Genomic DNA, 17,287 nt, shown 5'->3' with positions numbered 1-17,287 from the left:
GTCACTGTGGCGTATGCGGTCCTACACAGCCTTGCTATAGACGTGACGAGCCTCCGCTATGTTGCAATGGAGAACAGGTTCAGTACGGAGCTGCCGAGAAAATTCAGCTGGAAAGCTCGTTGCAGAAAAGCATCGTTATCTGCGTCCAGCTGCAAAGCGTCACTCGTGGGTGCTGAAGAATCGATTTCACAGGCTGCGGGTATAGGCGATTTAGAGTGTTAAAGGTCCCAGCGAAAACAAAACAGCGCTGGTCCTTTTTCATGCACGCACGAGAGCAAATGCAAAGGATTTGAACCTGCGCAGGGAGACCCAAACAGATTTTAAGTGTGTTGCCTTAACCACTCGGCCACGATTACAGTAAGTACGCCAGCTGTTGGCTTCTTGCTACAATCGAACAAGGAGTGCAAGGCGGCGGCGGCAACTTTTTTCAAGTTCGCTCTCCGTTTAAGAAACCTTTTACGCCATACGTGTAAGCAGACACACACCTCAGAGTACTTAAGGGTGGCTTCAAGTTGGAATGATAAAGTCTCCCCGTTCGGACATGAAAATAGAACTTTCTTAGACAGAAAGAAATCAACAACGGAGACATGTGGATGACGATTTCAGTCACTGCACTTTGAATAGCATTTTTACTCGAGTTACAGGAGATGCCCGAATGGCCCTTGACCTACGCTCTTACGAATGACTTGGAACATTCAAAGAGAACAGCCCTCAAGTCCTGCGGTTTATTATAATGCTGTTGCGTGTCGAGGCAGTATTTGACTCCGTCCTACCGTTGAGACAGGGGGCGTACTGTAAATGAACTGCACCTGACAGCTTTAGAAAAACACCTGGGCTCAGTACGGTGCTGAGAGCTCAGCGTTGCTGTTGTTCTTATTAGCACGCACTGCATCGGCTATGACCCGAACTTTTCAATTATTCCGATCAGTAAGTCAACACGTAGTCCACATGAACGGTAGAAATATTCTCTTGTCTGTCTCTTGTTTGTATAGAACTGAATGTCCCTGACAATGTACTGTTAGTTTTAATTGAAGAACGGCATTTGTGTTCAAATATACCAGACAAGTTTATGTAACTGCTCATGCGACACTCAGTTGTAATTAGTCAAGAAATAAAGTCGAACAACAGCTGCGGGTTTGATTCTGAACGTATCAGATTGCAGCGCCTTTTACTTCCATTGACAAATGATAGAGATTTGAAGAGAGATCCTTCAGACCAGCAAGCAAACCCACGGCTATTTCGGTTTTCTATCTAGGCAACGTTGGTGTCTGCAATAGCATACATGAAAGCGTGATGCAATTTCTGTGGCTACATTTGTTGCACGTCATGCACAGTAAGAGTGTTTCTAACACCAAATAAAAAGTCAACAAATAGCGATCACGCCTTCTCCTCAGTTAACCCACTGAAACCCTTGCTGTTAACAGTTCTTTACTGCGTGCTTTAAGAGCACCTACACATCGTGTCGGTTCTTACAGCTTTATTCATTAGGTTTTCAAAGGCATAAGTAGAGCACCAGAGGTGCGAACGCAAAATGTGTGGTTATCTGAAGAATTGCTTTCCATGGCAGCGGGGCCAAGCGATTTAGCGTTTTTATAGTACCAGGAAAGGAGAAGCGGCACTCCGCCTCTGCCGCGCAGGCACAAGGTGACGTTCGGCAGACGCCGGAGTCGGCAGGTTTCGAACCTGCGCGGGGAAACCCCAACGCATTTCGAGCCCATCGCCTTAACCACTCGAGCACGACAAATGCGAGCTCCCCGCCGCCGCATTCCTCCTATAATCAAACACGGACTGCGAGGTGGCTGCGGAAACCTTTTTAAAGTTGCTCTCCGTTAAAAAAAATACCTTTCACAAGATTCGTGCCGGCAGACAGACACGCCTCAGAGGGTTTAAGGCTGGCTTCACGTTCAAATGATAAAGTCCCCCAGTCCGGATGTCAAAATGCAACTTTGGCAGACAGAAAAAACATCAACGAACCAAAAATGTGGACAAGGATTTTACAAGCTGCACCACACTGCACTTTCAAAAGCATTTACATTCGTGTTAGACGCAGGAATTGCCTTTGATTTGCGCGCTTACGAACGCCATGGAAAACGAAACAAAACTAAAGCCCTCAGCTCCTGCACTTGATTATAATCCCGTTACGTGTCGAAGCAGGAATTTAAGTCATCCTACCACTGCAACACGGGGAATAGAGGGAAATGAGCACAAGCTACGAATTGTCTCTAATCAGTCCCTACAGTTGTAAGACGCCTGGAAGCGTGCACCCCCATCATGAATCTTTGCGCATCTGTGCAAGGTAAACTCTGGAGCAGTCTCTGAAACGGCTCAAAGGAAACACGTGATTGATTCCATGTGCATCTGGGGTTCATTTCTTATTTACATTTAATTCAAGGGAAAGGCTTGGGTCAGTTTCAGACGGCCTCCAACAGCGAGATTCAAGCGCCCCACCTTCAGCCCAATCTGCGCCGCCAGAACGCCAACGGCTCCTCTGGTCTCCGGGGTGCGGTTGTGACCCCGTAACCTAAAGTGTTGGTGGCAGACAAATGGAGACTAACAGGTGATGTCCTAGGACATGACTACATTGTGACACTCGGTGGGGATGGTGACCATTGCTTGGAAAAGAGTGCGAGGCCCCTTTAGAAAAACATTTTGTTAACAGGCATTCTGCCTCAGCCTAAACACCTATAGCTTGCAAAGCGCATGCTATTAGACAGGCACCTCTGCAAAACCTTAAGAGTCTCTTAAACTAGTGATAGTAAGGTGTTCCCAATGGGCGATGTTCGGCTTTCAAATCATCTCTCCGTGGAAGCGCCGAGATGCAGCTGTTTAAGGCTTAGAAGCAGCTGACTGTTTTACTACCTAGCTGATCACTGTCAGTCAGGGAGCTTAGAGGTGAAAAGCCTGTCTGAGAGACAATTCGCCGTCGATCAGTTCAATATGTTCCGTACAAGCTCGGCGCACCTGAGATCATCTTGGTAGCCGTGTAGCTCATATGAGTGAAAGCGTGTGTGTCAGGACTCTTACTTGGCCATCCCAACATACGGAATTTCTTCTGTTTCAGCCACTCTGTTGTTGATGTACTCCTTTGTTTTTGTCATGTTGCAAGACCCAGCGTCTTTTGAGTTTTAGATCACAGGCAGACACCCTGACATTCTGCTGTAGAATTTCCTGATACATCTCGGAATTCATCGGTCCCTCGATGATTGCAAGCCGTACAGCCTCCGCCATGCTTCCCAGGTGGGATGAGGTTTTGGAGTTGGTATGCAGTGTTTTGTTATCTCCAAACATAACGCTGTGCACATTTACCAACAAGTTCAACTTTTGTCACGTCTGTCCACAGAACATTGTTCCAGGAGTTGCTGTGGAACATCCATGTGGTCTTTAGCAAACTTGAGAGGGGCAGTGGTGGTTTTTTTGTTGGGGAGAGCAGTGGTTTCCTCCATGGTGACCTCGCATGATCACCACTCCTGTTCAGATTTCTTCTTATGGTGGACTCATGAACACAGACGTAAGACAAAGTAAACCACCTGTGTGCTAGATCCCATCCCCACTCAGCTAGTCAAAGATTCCCTCGAAGGACTGGCAGGACCTATAATTAGTATGATGAATGCATCGCTTGCGTCAGGCGTCGTACATGATCAATTTAAGGTAGTGGTTCTTAGACCGCTCCTTAAGAAGTCAAATTTGGATCCACAAGTTCTTAACAACTACAGGCCTGTCTCAAAGGTCCCATTTCAATCTAAAAGTCTTGAAAGAATAGTTGTTGCCCAACATCAAATGGATTCAAATAATATACTTGAGAAATTTCAGTCTGGTTTCTGAAACTGCATTAACAAGAGTCGTAAATTATATTCTCTTAGCTACTGATGCGGGGAATGCAACAGTGCTAGGTTGCAACAGTGCTAGGAATGCAAACTTTAGGTTGCGCTTCTTCATGCTGCATCATTGGCATGAGTGGAGCTTTTTAAACGTCTGTACTTACTGCGCCCCATAAGAAATCGTTTGTCCCTGTTCAAAAGAGATTGTGCGATGTCCTGCAGCGTTCGCAAAGCAAACCTTTGACAGTTTGAATAGAGGAATTTATTCTGCTTCCTGTGCGTGCAGTAGTTACAAACTTGAACGTCTTTACACGATCTCCTGCAGTTTTCAGTGGGCAGGCTTGGTCAGATGGCTTGGAAAAACGCACTGTGTTTCGGCTCGGGAAACATCATGAGCAGTGTCCTGCATGTTTTCTGTGTATAGCTGTCTTTTAACGCATACAGAATTCATTCGAAATCATTGATTTCTCCAATTAACAAGGATCCCTTAAATGATGAGTCAAAGTAACATCTAATCGGATTAGTTTCCTTAGAGCTGGTTCAGAGTTTGCTCAAGAGTTTACCTTTCACAGATGAGCAAAGAAGAATGTTGGGGGTGCACGCTTCAAGGCACCTTACAGCTGTAGGGAGTGATTCGAGACGATTCGTGGCGTGTGCTCGTTCCCATATACCATACGCACCGGCGTGCAGTGCTAGGATGACGTACAATACCGCTTGGGCACGTAACGGCGTTATATGCAAGTGCGGGACGTGAGGGTTTTCGTTTGTTCGTTTTGTTTTGCTCTGCTTTGCTTTGTTTTGCTTTCCATCGCGTTGGTAAGAGCGTAAATAAAAAGGCGATTCCTGCGTCTACCACTAATGTAAGAGCTATTTCAAGTGCGACGTGGTGCGGCTTTTCAAATGCTTGTGGGCATTTCTCTGTTGTTGATTCTTTTTTTGTGTGTAACAAAGTGGCATTTTCATGTCCGGACGGGGAGACTTTATCATTCCGACATGAAGCCACCCTTAAGTCCTCTGAGGCGTGTCTGTCTGCAAGGCTTGTATTTTGGAAATGTTTTTTTGAAACGGAGAACGACTTTGAAATAGGCTTCCGCCGGCGCCTCGCGATCCAGGTAAGATTGTAGCAAGAACGCAGCGGCTGTGGGGCTTGCTGTAGTCGTGGCCGAGTGGTTAAGGCGATGGACTAAAAATCCATTGGGGTCTCCCTGCGCATGTTCGAATCCTGCCGACTACGTTGTCCGCCTCCAGTCGGTGTGTTCCGGCGCAAGCAAAGAAGCGCGCCTCTTTGTTGTTCCTGGTGGTTTTAAAACGCCCAATCGCTTGTACCCGCTGCCTTGAAATAAATTCTTCAGCATCCGCGAATGGCATTTTGCAGCTGGAAGCATATGTCGACGCTTTTTGCACAGAGCACCAAAAAAGCGTCTTTTTTGAAGGCCCAGACACTTAGCATTGGTGTTTCAGTGGTAGAATTCTTGCCTGCCACGCGGGAGGCTTGGGTTTGATTCCCGGCCAATGCAGTGGCTTTTGCAGCGAGCGGCTCCATCACTTGCATCCCCTTGCAACTCGCAACTGAAAACCCACTGAAGCTAAGCAGGTGTGAGCCAGGTCAGTACCCGGATGAGGGTAAGCTACAGGGAAAAACAAAGCTTCCAGCTGGAAGCGGTGTTAATGGTGCCGGCGGGGGGGCGCTCACCCTGAGGTCTGTGCGGGTCCCAATGTCCCAGCATAGTGACGGAGACGCTGTGTTGTAAAAGGGCGCTGTCTTTCGGATGAGATGTAAAACCGAGGTCATAGTGCTCTGTGGTCATTAAAAATGACCACCAAAACCTTTGACAAAAGCTCTTGGTAATTGATGGTCTTCAATAATGCTTCTCCTTTAGGTACATTTTAAATCAGCTGAAAAATGCTGTGAAATGGGGGGACACTTCAGGCCAGTGTAGGATTTGGGTTACAAGAACCATGAAACTGCACGAGAAAGCCCGTACACTGAATTACACGGCTTTCTATTCAAAGGAGGGCAAAAGAAATTCCCTGAGTTCGATTTTTTGCAGCACAGAGAGGACCACCGTCGTGAGGCCGGTTAGTTCAGTTGGTTAGAGCGGGGTGCTAATAACGCCAAGGTCATGGGTTCAATCCCCGTACGGGCTATGTTCTTTTCTCCTCTCTTACCAAAGCTGTTAGGTTCCTTTCTGTGGTGAGATGGGTTGTCATGCAATGCTGCCACATAGTGCCGACAGACAAGAGTGTTGCGGGAGAAGAGAAAAGTGTTTGAAGATTTAAGAGTGTCTTAGGTGGAGTCAAAATCAAGTGTCACAAATGCAAGTGGGAGGATTTCCAATGTTTAATATGGTAAAAATAAGCAGAAGTTATCTGCCGGTCATGGCACAGTCTGCCATGCTTTTGTCAGATACTGTAAAGTGGTGTCGAACTGGAGCCTCACCATTTGCATATGTGAGGCTCCAGTTATACATCGAGTGTCACATTAAATGACAAAAATGAAGAGAGTTAAAGCAGCTGGAGAGGTTTTCTTACAACTTTTGAGCTGACACAGTTTTGGAAAATGTTTCCTTCACGCTGCACTGTACAACATAGGCAGCCAAGAGTCTCCAAAACAAAACAGAATTGACAGATAGGAGAAAATTCCCACTCGTCCTGAAGTTCCCAAAATCCAGCACTGAGCGTAAACAAAGTGTCTAAGTAGCGTGGGAATGCTAACCCTAACCCTAGCTGGAGTTTGAGCAATCCAGCACTGAGCGTAAAAAGATGAGTCAAAGTAACGTCTAATCGGATTAGTTTCCTTAGAGCTGGTTCAGAGTTTGCTCAAGAGTTTACCCAGTGGGCATTGATTCGTCGAATATACGTATATTCACGGCGAAAATACGGCTATACGTATATATACGTCGCCTCGACGTATAATCAACGTCGAATTGCAACCGTAAAATCGACGACATTAATAAACGCATATATAACGTCGAAAACACATCTAACACAGTGCCTGAGGCTTTTTACTGTATGTATCGTGTGTGCCGCAACTAGGAGTATACGGCACTCTGCACAGTGTACGAAGTAAATTATTTCCGCAGTAATTAATTTACACGTGTATAATAAATATAGTAAATATAATAAATTAATTACTGCGAAAATAATTTTCTTCGTAAATCCTGCAATCCAGATGATTGGGGTATTGGTGCATGGCTACAGTCTGTGCTAGGAACATGGAGAGGGTCTCTGGTTCAATACATATTTGTGGGTCTGGTATTATTCGTTATGATCATATCGTTAATATCCTGTTTGAAAAACATGTGGACTAAAGCTGCTGCTTCTGTGCTAATTGTACGCCCTGAAGGGATCATGAAGGTCAAAAAATGATTTCATGGGAAAGGTTCTCTTATCTAGTGGCAGAACCTGATGGGTAGAACAATATAGCTTTAAGGGGGGTTACCCTTGGGAGTGATTCCCCTAGATGCAAATGATTATTGTGGTTTGTTTGTTCATAATAAGATGTTTTGCAGGAACGGAACAAAGAGAAATTTTACAACTTCAGCTAGAATTGTTCTACAAAACGTCACAGCTGAGGCAGGGGAACAATGTGTAGATTTTTCTAAGAGTTATTACCCAGTTGTTGACCAATCTGTTGACCAATGTTGACCAAAAAAGCCTAGGATTATGCTGGGCTCCAGCCCACAGGGATTTACCTGTGCTGTAAGAACTAATGAGTGAATAAGGAGACTGGATTCTGGTGAAAGACTTCAGGAAAAAGAAATGGTGTTCACTCAGGTGGAGGGGGCTGTACCAGGTGCTGCTGACCACTGCCACTGCTGTGAAGGTCACAGAAATGGTGCCCTGGATTCATGCTTCCCACTGTAAAAAGGTCACAAACGAACTGAACAAAGCGCAGGAGTGATGTCTCCACAAGGACAGATGGGGATAACCTGCTTGGGACTGATGTGCACAGCCTTTTTCCTTTTTATGTAGAAGCCTGTCACCACCCCAAAAGAGGAAGAATCTAAACACGAAGCCTCTTTGTATACAAACTGGCTGAATGAAACTGATAATGAGGGGGATATGCGTAATTTGTGGTATAAATTTATAAATCATACTGTAAAGTTAAAGAAATTTAATGCATCTTGTTATATATGTGCTTTAATGCCTCATTCTACAGCCTCACCCATGCGACTTTTTATGAAATGTACTCTTTTATTAATATCATGTTAGAAGGCTTAGACGCTATCAAACAAGAATTAAGGGGAGTTAGATTAATGGCACTTCAGAACAGGTTCGTGCTGGACCTTCAAAATGCAGCATCTGGAGGAGTCTATGCTTTAGTAGGAGACTCCTGTTGTACATATATTCCAGCTAATGACTATGATTACGGAAATCTTACACTCGCTATTCAGCATTTAAAAGAACTAAAAGACAAGGTGAATAAAGAGAGAGGCATAAAAGATACACCGGCTTTTCTCTCCTGGTTAGAATCACTGTTTGGGCCAGGGGGAATGTTTTTCTTTTAAGTTACTAACACCGATTATAGGGGCTGTGATACTTGTCTTCCTGTTTTTATGTTGCTGTATGACATGTATTATTCCAATGCTTCGAAATATGGAAATATGGTACCTAGGGGGATAAACTGTTCATCCTTCCAGTCTGGAGAATTGGCAGCTGTCTGACGTCAGTAAGTGATCCTTAAAAAATTAATAGTTCCATGACAGTGTGCATCACCAGAAAATCAATTTCAATGCATTAAAACTCTTGTTATCCTTCTGATCATTGAAGTGTCATTGCCCCAGCACTGTATACTCTTACTTTTGACGCCTGTCTGAAGTTGGATCCATTTCTAAGAATGGTGACTCACATATCCTCATGCTCAACTTTGGCTCAACCACACAAACTATGAAGTTAATCATCTGCTTTTGCTCCAAGATTTATGTTACTAGGCTCTGGGGATCCTCGTGTTCAAACTTTGCCCTTATTGTGGATGATCCATGACAGAATTCAGGGAATTCAGAATTCTGATACCTCAGCTCAGATTCTGACTGGGCAGACTGTCATTGCCTGGTGTGAATGTGTGCATATCTGTTTTTGTGCATGTTCTGTGGCCTGTTGTACAGTACATCACAAATGAAAGGGAAATGGAAAACTAAAATAAGACTCAAGTGTTTTAGCTTTCATTAACAGTGTTTCATTAGTATCTGTGCTAGATCCTGTCATCCACTGCTTACCACGACAGGCTCTAGCACAGGATAGCAGCTAATACATTTAACAATCTCACTGCACAATGTTGTATATTCAAGGGCTGATCTTCTGTACTTTTTCTTTCACTTTTCATTTCCTAGAAACTCAGTCCTGCCAGGAATAATCTGAGAACAAAATCAATCTGAGTGAAAATCTAAGCAGAGGAAGATTGTTTTACAGAGTTAACAAGGTCTAATTCAAGGTCATCAGCACTAACAACATTCTCTCTGGAGACAGGCGATAAGAAAATTGAAAGTGTGTATTGTTACATAACAGCAGAGACTATGAGTTATGCTATCATGAGAGTGGTGATGGATTTTTTTCATTGCTTAGTTTTGCAGGTTCTGTACATTTGAACATTCAAAGTGACTAAAGTAAAGGAGTTTTCCCTTTTTACCACATAATTCCCAAAGATCAACACTAATAGAAAGCCTAATTCCAGCCAAGATTCAATTACTGTCTCTCAGGCATCCCAGCAGTGGATTTCATGACTTCAGACAGCCATCTTTATCAGTGGAGAACTCAATGCTCTGAGGTTTACTGGCAGAGTCTCACACTGGGTAATATGTTGGTAAATAATGTCCTATGGAATTCTACTATTGATAAATTCTACTATGGAACTGCGATGTGTCCTGAAAAAATCTTCTATGATAGTGGTACAGTCCATCACACCCCACCTACAGCCTTTAAAAGAGAAAAAAATATTCTGATATTATGGTGGAAAAAGAGCCCTGGAATCTTTGTAGAAGGACCAAAGACGGAAAGAACGGGCAGTGTAACCATGGCGAAGAGAAGGGAAATATTGGAGAGAGCTTTTTTCATACACTTTTTATCATTGTTTTTCCAGCCCAACAATGATCAACAAATATGGGCAGGCGTCCTGTGCCAAATCCAATCTACCTTTCTTCCAAGCATACAGGAATGTCAGTGAATTAAATATTGACATATGAAAATACCCAAAAATATGCAATCACACATATGCAGTTTGAGCAAACATAAGACAATACCCAAGTACCACAAACTACCAGGCATCATTAGCAGTTCAGGTGGGGAGCTGTGTCAGCATGCGTAGGCTGCAAAGGAACAAGTAATAGGTCTATTCCATGCTTAAAAGAGAAGAAAGAAAACACAACATTTCAGCCGTGGAGCCCTCACACCTGAAGAAGGCTCCACGGCCGAAACGTTGTGTTTTCTTTCTTCTCTTTTCATCTAGTGTCATTAGCCAGTTCCTGTCAAAATAAAATAGAAATGGATAACATTCTAGAGAGAGTTTGAAATACCAAGGTACAATTTAAACCATATTTCTTCCACTACAACCACAATATTTTGGAGAGATCGCTGAGCCTAACTGTTCTGGCATGCCCGTTAGCCTCCGTCCTGCTTCACCAATGAATGCAACGGGGCACATTCTGAGGGAGATGCGGTCAATCAGGTTGCAGGAAAACCACGCTATGCTTTTTTTTGAGATCCTGAAAAGGACAGAGGGGCCATGTATATGTGTGCAGCTGGATATGTAATTGCAGGTGGCGTAGCAAATTCTGCTGAAGCCCCACTGCCTGGTGTGGACGGTAGCTGTGCATGTTGCAGCAGAATTGTGCATGTGAGATCAAGGGGGCATGTCATGTGTTTGAGCACTTCACTCCCTTCTGGAAGCACGTGATTCCCTGAGTCCAAAAAATTTGTAAGTTCTTTGGATGACCTGTGGACCGATCTTTCACGATGAAGAATTCCTTAAGAAGAATAGATCTCGGCCCACCATCCCAATGCCTCCATCTCAAAACAGCAACCTCCCACTGCCCTTAGTCTGCAAGGCAGTCCTTTCAAGTGCGATGATGACGCCGGGACCTTCGTTGCCTATTGTACGAGCTGAACTTTTGTGCTCATCAATTCAACGCTCTTTCCATCAACTCATCTTGTCTTTTGACGCTTCGTGTTTTGTGCTCCTTTGACTATCGGCATATCGGGTGACTGCAAACACTGAAGTTCTTGCTTACGGAGTGTGGAATAGTGTTTTCAAGTGATCGCTGTTCTGTCATGTTGACGCCGAGTGAATCTTTCTTTGGCAACATGGGCAGGCTGACAGCAGCGCGAGCGAAAGTAATGGCAAATTTCTTGACTTATTTCTGAATGTGAATGTTCTTTAGAAAAGGGATGCGGCGTTGCTTCTCCCCCGTGTAAAGGTCACGCATTCCAGACGTGGTTATGAGCGAACAGTTGCCGCAAGTGTTTGAAAAGAGCAAGAGAGGAAGCAGCCCTGCCCCGTGTGAGGATCAAACTCAGGACCTTCAGATGATGAGACTGACGCGCTACCAACTACGCCAACGAGGCCAGCTGCAGTACACAGCCGGAAAGTTTGCCTCATGGATTTCAGTCGCCCGTTCCCTAATCTTTAGACGCCCTCTGCTGGATGTTGCATTTGCCTTTTGATCTCACCGATACTTTTTTGGTCTGTTTCTGTTGCGAGTCTGTTTTTCAGATCTCACCTAGCACAAGTCTCTCTGGCTGAAGTGGCCTCTCTGCTTCAGCATCGTGCCCTCACTCAGCCATTAAAAACGTCACTCGGACTTCTGACATGCTGACATGAAATGTCAAGAGAGAGTGGCGGAGACGCTTAAGGCAGAGAGAAGATGAAGAGGGGGCGTGGCTGCGAAATGATTGACAGCTGCATGACGCTCTCCATGCAAGGTGTGACCACAGGCTAAAGGACACCTTTCGGCACATCAAGCTCTAAGCACACACCTGGAGGACGTGGGAAATGATCCCGCTACCTCTCGCATGCAAAGCGACCGCTGTACCATGCAAGCTAACCCCCCTCGCTGGGGCTCATGCCTCGGTGTCGCCTAGTGCCGCTTGTTCCCCTCTTACCGGGTGCAGTTCACTGCCCTTCATCTGCAAGGCAGTCGTGTAATTGCGGCTTTCTTGACTTATTGATGAAGGTCTGACTGGACGAGCGAATGACGCCTCTCCCCCGTCCTCAAGCTCGCTGACAGAATAAAATGGAAAGTGCTTCCGTGGCTCATTGGTTTAGGGGTATGATTCTCACTTAGGGTGTGGGAGGTCCTGGGTTCAACTTGCGGATGAGCCCTTGTGTGTTCTTTTTGTCCTCGTCCACAAGACTGGGAACTGATATCCACATCACCTTGCAGCATCTGCTTATGGCAAACGATGGAATGTGACTAATGACTGAACGAGCCTGGTGAATACTCATCACGTGGCACAATGAGAGCGTGCAGTCAGCTGTCCAAGGCAGCAACCTCATTGCTCGTTCAAAAGAACACGTACTGAAAACTCATCACCACTATGTCGTAAATGAGCACCGCGATCGCTTGTTGTCATGCGTCCTTACTTGGGAAATGCAGAAGCAAAAACTGCCCTCTCTCAGTCACCGAAACGTGTGCGGCTCGCCTTGCACTCTCTGCGCCTCGCATATTTATGGAGCTGTCTGCTCTTCTTTCTGTTGAAGTACGCAAGTTACGGGGCGTACTGCAGACTATGATGTGCTCAATGACAGCTTTCAAGATTTGAAAACTATGAGCTTGATGGCTCAAGTCGAACGAATGTGGTTGTTACGCAATTGATGATCAAACGCACGTATTCTAACGATTCGTGAGAGTATGTTCTAAAGGTCCCTGGCTCGATCCCGGGTTTCGGCATTTTGTTTCATCGCGCCCTTTGTTCCTATCTCCAGCGCCCTCTGCCTAAAGTGACGCGTCCCTTTCTCAGCCCGAAACGCAAGCGAGACACCAGCAGCAGTCCCTACAGGTTTCTGTAGTGTAGCGGCTATCACGTTCGCCTAACACGCGAAAGGTCCCCGGTTCGAGACTGGGTGCAAACAGCCTCTTCTTGCACGCTCCTGCACTTCACAGAGGTCTTGAACCACCAGTCATTTGTTCCCAATGTATTTCCGGTGCCTTCATGCACTCTTGTTCCAAACGCACGTTTTTTCTGTACCTGGAGCCGATCATTTGCAATTGGGCTATCCCTACAGACCAAGACGAGCTCTGTCGGCTCAAAAGCAGCGCAACACCTGCGAGAACAACAGAAAGATTAGTACCCAGCGGGGGCCTCTTAGTGAGCCCAAGATCTAATCAAGAATCGACTCCAGAAACAGGGCTTGGCGCATTGTTCCATACTCCGACCACTCTTGGTGTAAACAGGTCCCTCCTGGTCTCTGCATGAAATGCACTTTCCTGCGTTTGCTTTGGTGTAACTGGCTTCCCATGCATGGGCGAATGTGAAGAAGATCCTTAGTAAGTCATTGAAGAAACCCGAGAAGAGGTCGGAGTGGCCTCTGTCGTTCATCAACGATCCAGTCAGGCAGTACTCCTCTGTAAAGCGCTGTTCGTTCACATCGATTGGCTTTTTTTTGCCTTCATTCATGCAAGTAGTAAAAGCAGACGCCCCTATTCTGCCGTGACCCGGATTTGAACCAGGGTTGTTGTGGCCACAACGCAAAGTACTGACCACTATACGATCACGGCGAGTTACCGATACACACGTGGCAGGGCGGAAAAGGCTGTGCTCTCTTCGTGTGACATAATTCGGGAAAGTCCTGACGTTGCATTTCAACTGAGCCCCAGTATACATCGACCCTTCGGCACTCTGAGTGACAACTCTCTTGCGTGTTTTCTCATATTTATGTAGTTTGCTTGCATGATGCCCGGAACAGCAGGGTTGTGCACTTCCATATGGTCTAGCGGTTAGGATTCCTGGTTTTCACCCAGGCGGCCCGGGTTCGACTCCCGGTATGGGAACGTGTCAATTTTGCCTCCTGCTTTCCAAAAGATCAGCACTGTGTACGAAGGAGCCACATTAAAACTACTCAACGTGCAAAACGTGCGAGAAGAGGGGGCGCTTGTTTCCAGCCGAAACTTCTCGCGTGTGAGACGAGCTGACCATCGCTGCAGGAGGTGGGAGGGTCACTCTGGTAGACAGGGCTGACCTTCGGCAATAGGATTTATACTCTCCAAGATGATATTTGCACTTTCTGGAGAGGCGATTTTCTCCACTTCAGTAGCCCGATTTCGTCGATTGCGTGGAGAGGGCTGTAGAATGTGGCGCCGTCTTTCCTGCTCTGTCCATGACAGGCGTGCTGGTCTCTGGAGAGAGAGCACGGTCCATCAGCGCACCCCAATAAAGGCACTGGAAGCAGCTGAATCGCATTGGCGAAGCTCAGCGCTGGGCCGCTGGGCACATCTGACCACAGTTTCCGTAGTGTAGTGGTTATCACGTTCGCCTCACACGCGAAAGATCCCCGGATCGAAACCGGGCGGAAACAGACCAGACTTCTTCTGTCGCCACGCACAAAAGGGGATTGGGGATTCGCCTAGTGCTGTGATCGAACAGACCCACTCACCTCTTAGTGTGGCGGGATCTGCACAGTGCATGTCGCAGCGCATCCTGCTTTCACTTCAATGCGCGTCCTGATGTACCCCGGTCTCCCGCATGACAGGTGGGGACAGGTGACAGGTCCACGTGACAGGTCCTATACTAACGAGGAAGACATCGCTCTCTCCGACCCCCGGCATCGTGTCCCGACCCACCGTGCTGGAAGCCGACTCGTGCTGTGATTCCTTTACGGAGCAGAAATGACAACCGAGCAGCCGAGAGATCATTTCAGCATTTCGCGTCTGAACGGAAAACACAAACGACCAACTCGGAATGATTTGCCTTTGACGCTTATCAAAGCGTTCTTTGTGCATCGAACAGACCCACTCACCTCTTAGTGTGGCGGGATCTGCACAGTGCATGTCGCAGCGCTCCCTGCTTTCACTTCAATGTGCTTCCTGATGTCGAGTCGTGTGCCGTGCGGAGGCTCTGAAAGCGAGAGCAATGAAAAGGTTCACGACGCTGTGTTAGAAAACAGAGAAGTGAAAGGCAGTCCTTTCTCTAAGGAGGTAAAAGAAAAGCTACTCCCCGTCGGGGAATCGAACCCCGGTCTCCCACGTGACAGGCGGGGATACTTGCCACTATACTAACGAGGAAGACATCACACGCTCCGACCCCCGGCATCGTGTCCCGACCCAGCGTGCTGGAAGGCGACGCGTGCTGTGATTCCTTTACGGAGCAGAAATGACAACCGAGGAGCCGAGAGATCATTTCAGCATTTCGCGTCTGAACGGAAAACACAAACGACCAACTCGGAATGACTTGCTTTGGACGCTTTTCAAAGCGTTCTTTGTCCACGATAAACTGCGCCGCCTAGCAGATACAAATGGGTTGTACAACTTTGAAGTAGCAAATGGAAGAGGGCTAAGCCTCCTCTCTTTTAGCCCAGGTTCGATCTGTCTCCCAGAATCACCAGGGCGCACGCACACACACACACCCGTGCCGTTGAAGTACTCTGCTTCATTTCTGAGGGCAACTCAACATTCACTCCTACCCCGAGTGCAGAAAAGACAGCGTCTGCAGCAACAGCAGCTCAGGTCTCTGCACAGGAGCTAAGCTGCCCCCATCTCCTCTGCTCTGCGGCTCCTACGGAGTGGAGTCCTGCCTGGAGCCGTGTTTGCAGGCGGCGGCTCCCCGCTACCTGTCTGTGCGTTGTGTCCAAGAGCTCCTGGGAGGAAGAGAGAGCCCTCCGACTCGGAGGCTTTTCCACGGTCTGTGTGAGGAGGGGCGGGTGTGTCCAGCAGCTTATCGAGCGGAAGCCTGAGGCGGCGGAGAGCTGTGATCGTGCAGACCTTGAGGTGTCACCTCTTTGTCTGCTTTCCCGCCCTCCCTCCGCCCAAGCTCTGCTCCAAAGTAGCCCGGCAACCCCTCACACCTGCACGTGTCACAACCTAAGGTGTGGTCATGAGACACCCATGGGGTGTTGTTCTGTTCTTGCTAATTGTTTCCTGCCCGTCGCAGGCAGGAGTCCATGCGAGGAAGATGCGCTGGACAGAGCTCAGAGGGCGCACCTGGGTGGCTTTCGTTCTGAGTGACGTTCCTGCAACACTCTCCCGCTACTCTTGGTGCGCTCATGCCGCAACACAGGAAGGCTGAAGCAGGTGGCTGTGGGCTCTGTGCACCGCCGAAATAGCTCAGCTGGGAGAGCGTTAGACTGAAGATCTAAAGATCCCGGGTTTCGGTGTTTTGTTTCATCGCGCCCTTTGTTCCTCTCTCCAGCGCCCCCTGCCTAAAGTGACGCGTCCCTTTCTCAGCCCGAAACGCAAGCAGCAACAGTCCCTGCAGGTTTCCGTGGTGTAGCGGCTATCACGTTCGCCTAACACGTGAAAGGTCCCCGGTTCGAGACCGGGTGGAAACAGCCTCGTTTTGCACGCTCCTGTACTTCACAGAGGTATTGAGCGACCGGTCATTTGTTCCCAATGTATTTCCGGTGCCTTCATGCACTCTTGTACCAAACGCACGTTCCTTCTGTATGCGGAGCCGATCATTTGCAATTGGGCTGTGCCGACAGATCAGGACGAGCTCTGTCGGCTCAATAGCAGCGCAGGACCTGCAAGAACAACAGAAACATTAGCATCCAGCGGGGGCTTCTTAGTGAGCCCAAGATCTCATCAAGAATCGGCTCCAGCAACAGGGCTGGGCGCATTGTTCCATTCTCCGACCACTCTTGGTGTAAACAAGTCCCTCCTGGTCTCTGCTTGAATTGCACTTTCCTACGTTTGCTTTGGTGTAACTGGCTTCCCCTGCATGGGCGAATGTGAAGAAGATCCTTAGTAAGTCATTGAAGAAACCCGAGAAGAGGTCGGAGTGGTCTCTGTCGTTCATCAACGATCCAGTCAGGCAGTACTCCTCTGTAAAGCGCCGTTCGTTCACATCAATTGGCTTTTTTTTGCCTTCATTCGTGCAAGTAGTAAAAGCAGACTCCCCTATTCTGCCGTGACCCGGATTCGAACCGGGGTTGTTGCGGCCACAACGCAAAGTACTGACCACTATACGATCACGGCGAGTTACCGATACACACGTGGCAGGGCGGAAAAGGCTGTGCTCTCTTCGTGTGACATAATTCGGGAAAGTCCTGACGTTGCATTTCAACTGAGCCCCAGTATACATCGACCCTTCGACACTCTGAGTGACAACTCTCTTGCGTGTTTTCTCATATTTATGTAGTTTGCTTGCATGATGCCCGGAACAGCAGGGTTGTGCACTCCCATATGGTCTAGCGGTTAGGATTCCTGGTTTTCACCCAGGCGGCCCGGGTTCGACTCCCGGTATGGGAACGTGTCAATTTTGCCTCCTGCTTTCCAAAAGATCAGCACTGTGTACGAAGGAGCCGCATTAAAACTACTCAA

At 47.3% G+C, this 17,287-nt stretch overlaps 5 non-coding genes across 5 annotated transcripts; 3 read left to right on the top strand and 2 right to left on the bottom strand.

The window, feature by feature from the left end:
- Positions 1-4,970: 4,970 nt before the first annotated feature.
- Positions 4,971-5,052, top strand: trnaf-aaa (transfer RNA phenylalanine (anticodon AAA)). The gene has a single exon. It is a non-coding gene; the product is annotated as a tRNA-Phe (tRNA).
- A 6,253-nt stretch (positions 5,053-11,305) lies between these two features.
- Positions 11,306-11,378, bottom strand: trnam-cau (transfer RNA methionine (anticodon CAU)). Its single transcript has one exon. It is a non-coding gene; the product is annotated as a tRNA-Met (tRNA).
- A 2,354-nt stretch (positions 11,379-13,732) lies between these two features.
- trnae-uuc (transfer RNA glutamic acid (anticodon UUC)) lies at positions 13,733-13,804 on the top strand. The gene has a single exon. It is a non-coding gene; the product is annotated as a tRNA-Glu (tRNA).
- Positions 13,805-16,870: 3,066 nt separating this feature from the next.
- Positions 16,871-16,942, bottom strand: trnah-gug (transfer RNA histidin (anticodon GUG)). The gene has a single exon. It is a non-coding gene; the product is annotated as a tRNA-His (tRNA).
- Positions 16,943-17,143: 201 nt separating this feature from the next.
- Positions 17,144-17,215, top strand: trnae-uuc (transfer RNA glutamic acid (anticodon UUC)). Its single transcript has one exon. It is a non-coding gene; the product is annotated as a tRNA-Glu (tRNA).
- Positions 17,216-17,287: the final 72 nt, after the last annotated feature.

Source organism: Lepisosteus platostomus, unplaced genomic scaffold, assembly GCF_059453375.1.
Source record: "Lepisosteus platostomus isolate fLepPlt1 unplaced genomic scaffold, fLepPlt1.hap1 Scaffold_46_H1, whole genome shotgun sequence".
In the NCBI taxonomy this organism is placed as follows: Eukaryota; Metazoa; Chordata; class Actinopteri; order Semionotiformes; family Lepisosteidae; genus Lepisosteus; species Lepisosteus platostomus.
The sequence above is the reverse complement of the archived record's forward strand: the minus strand, read 5'-3'. Positions and strand labels throughout refer to the sequence as shown.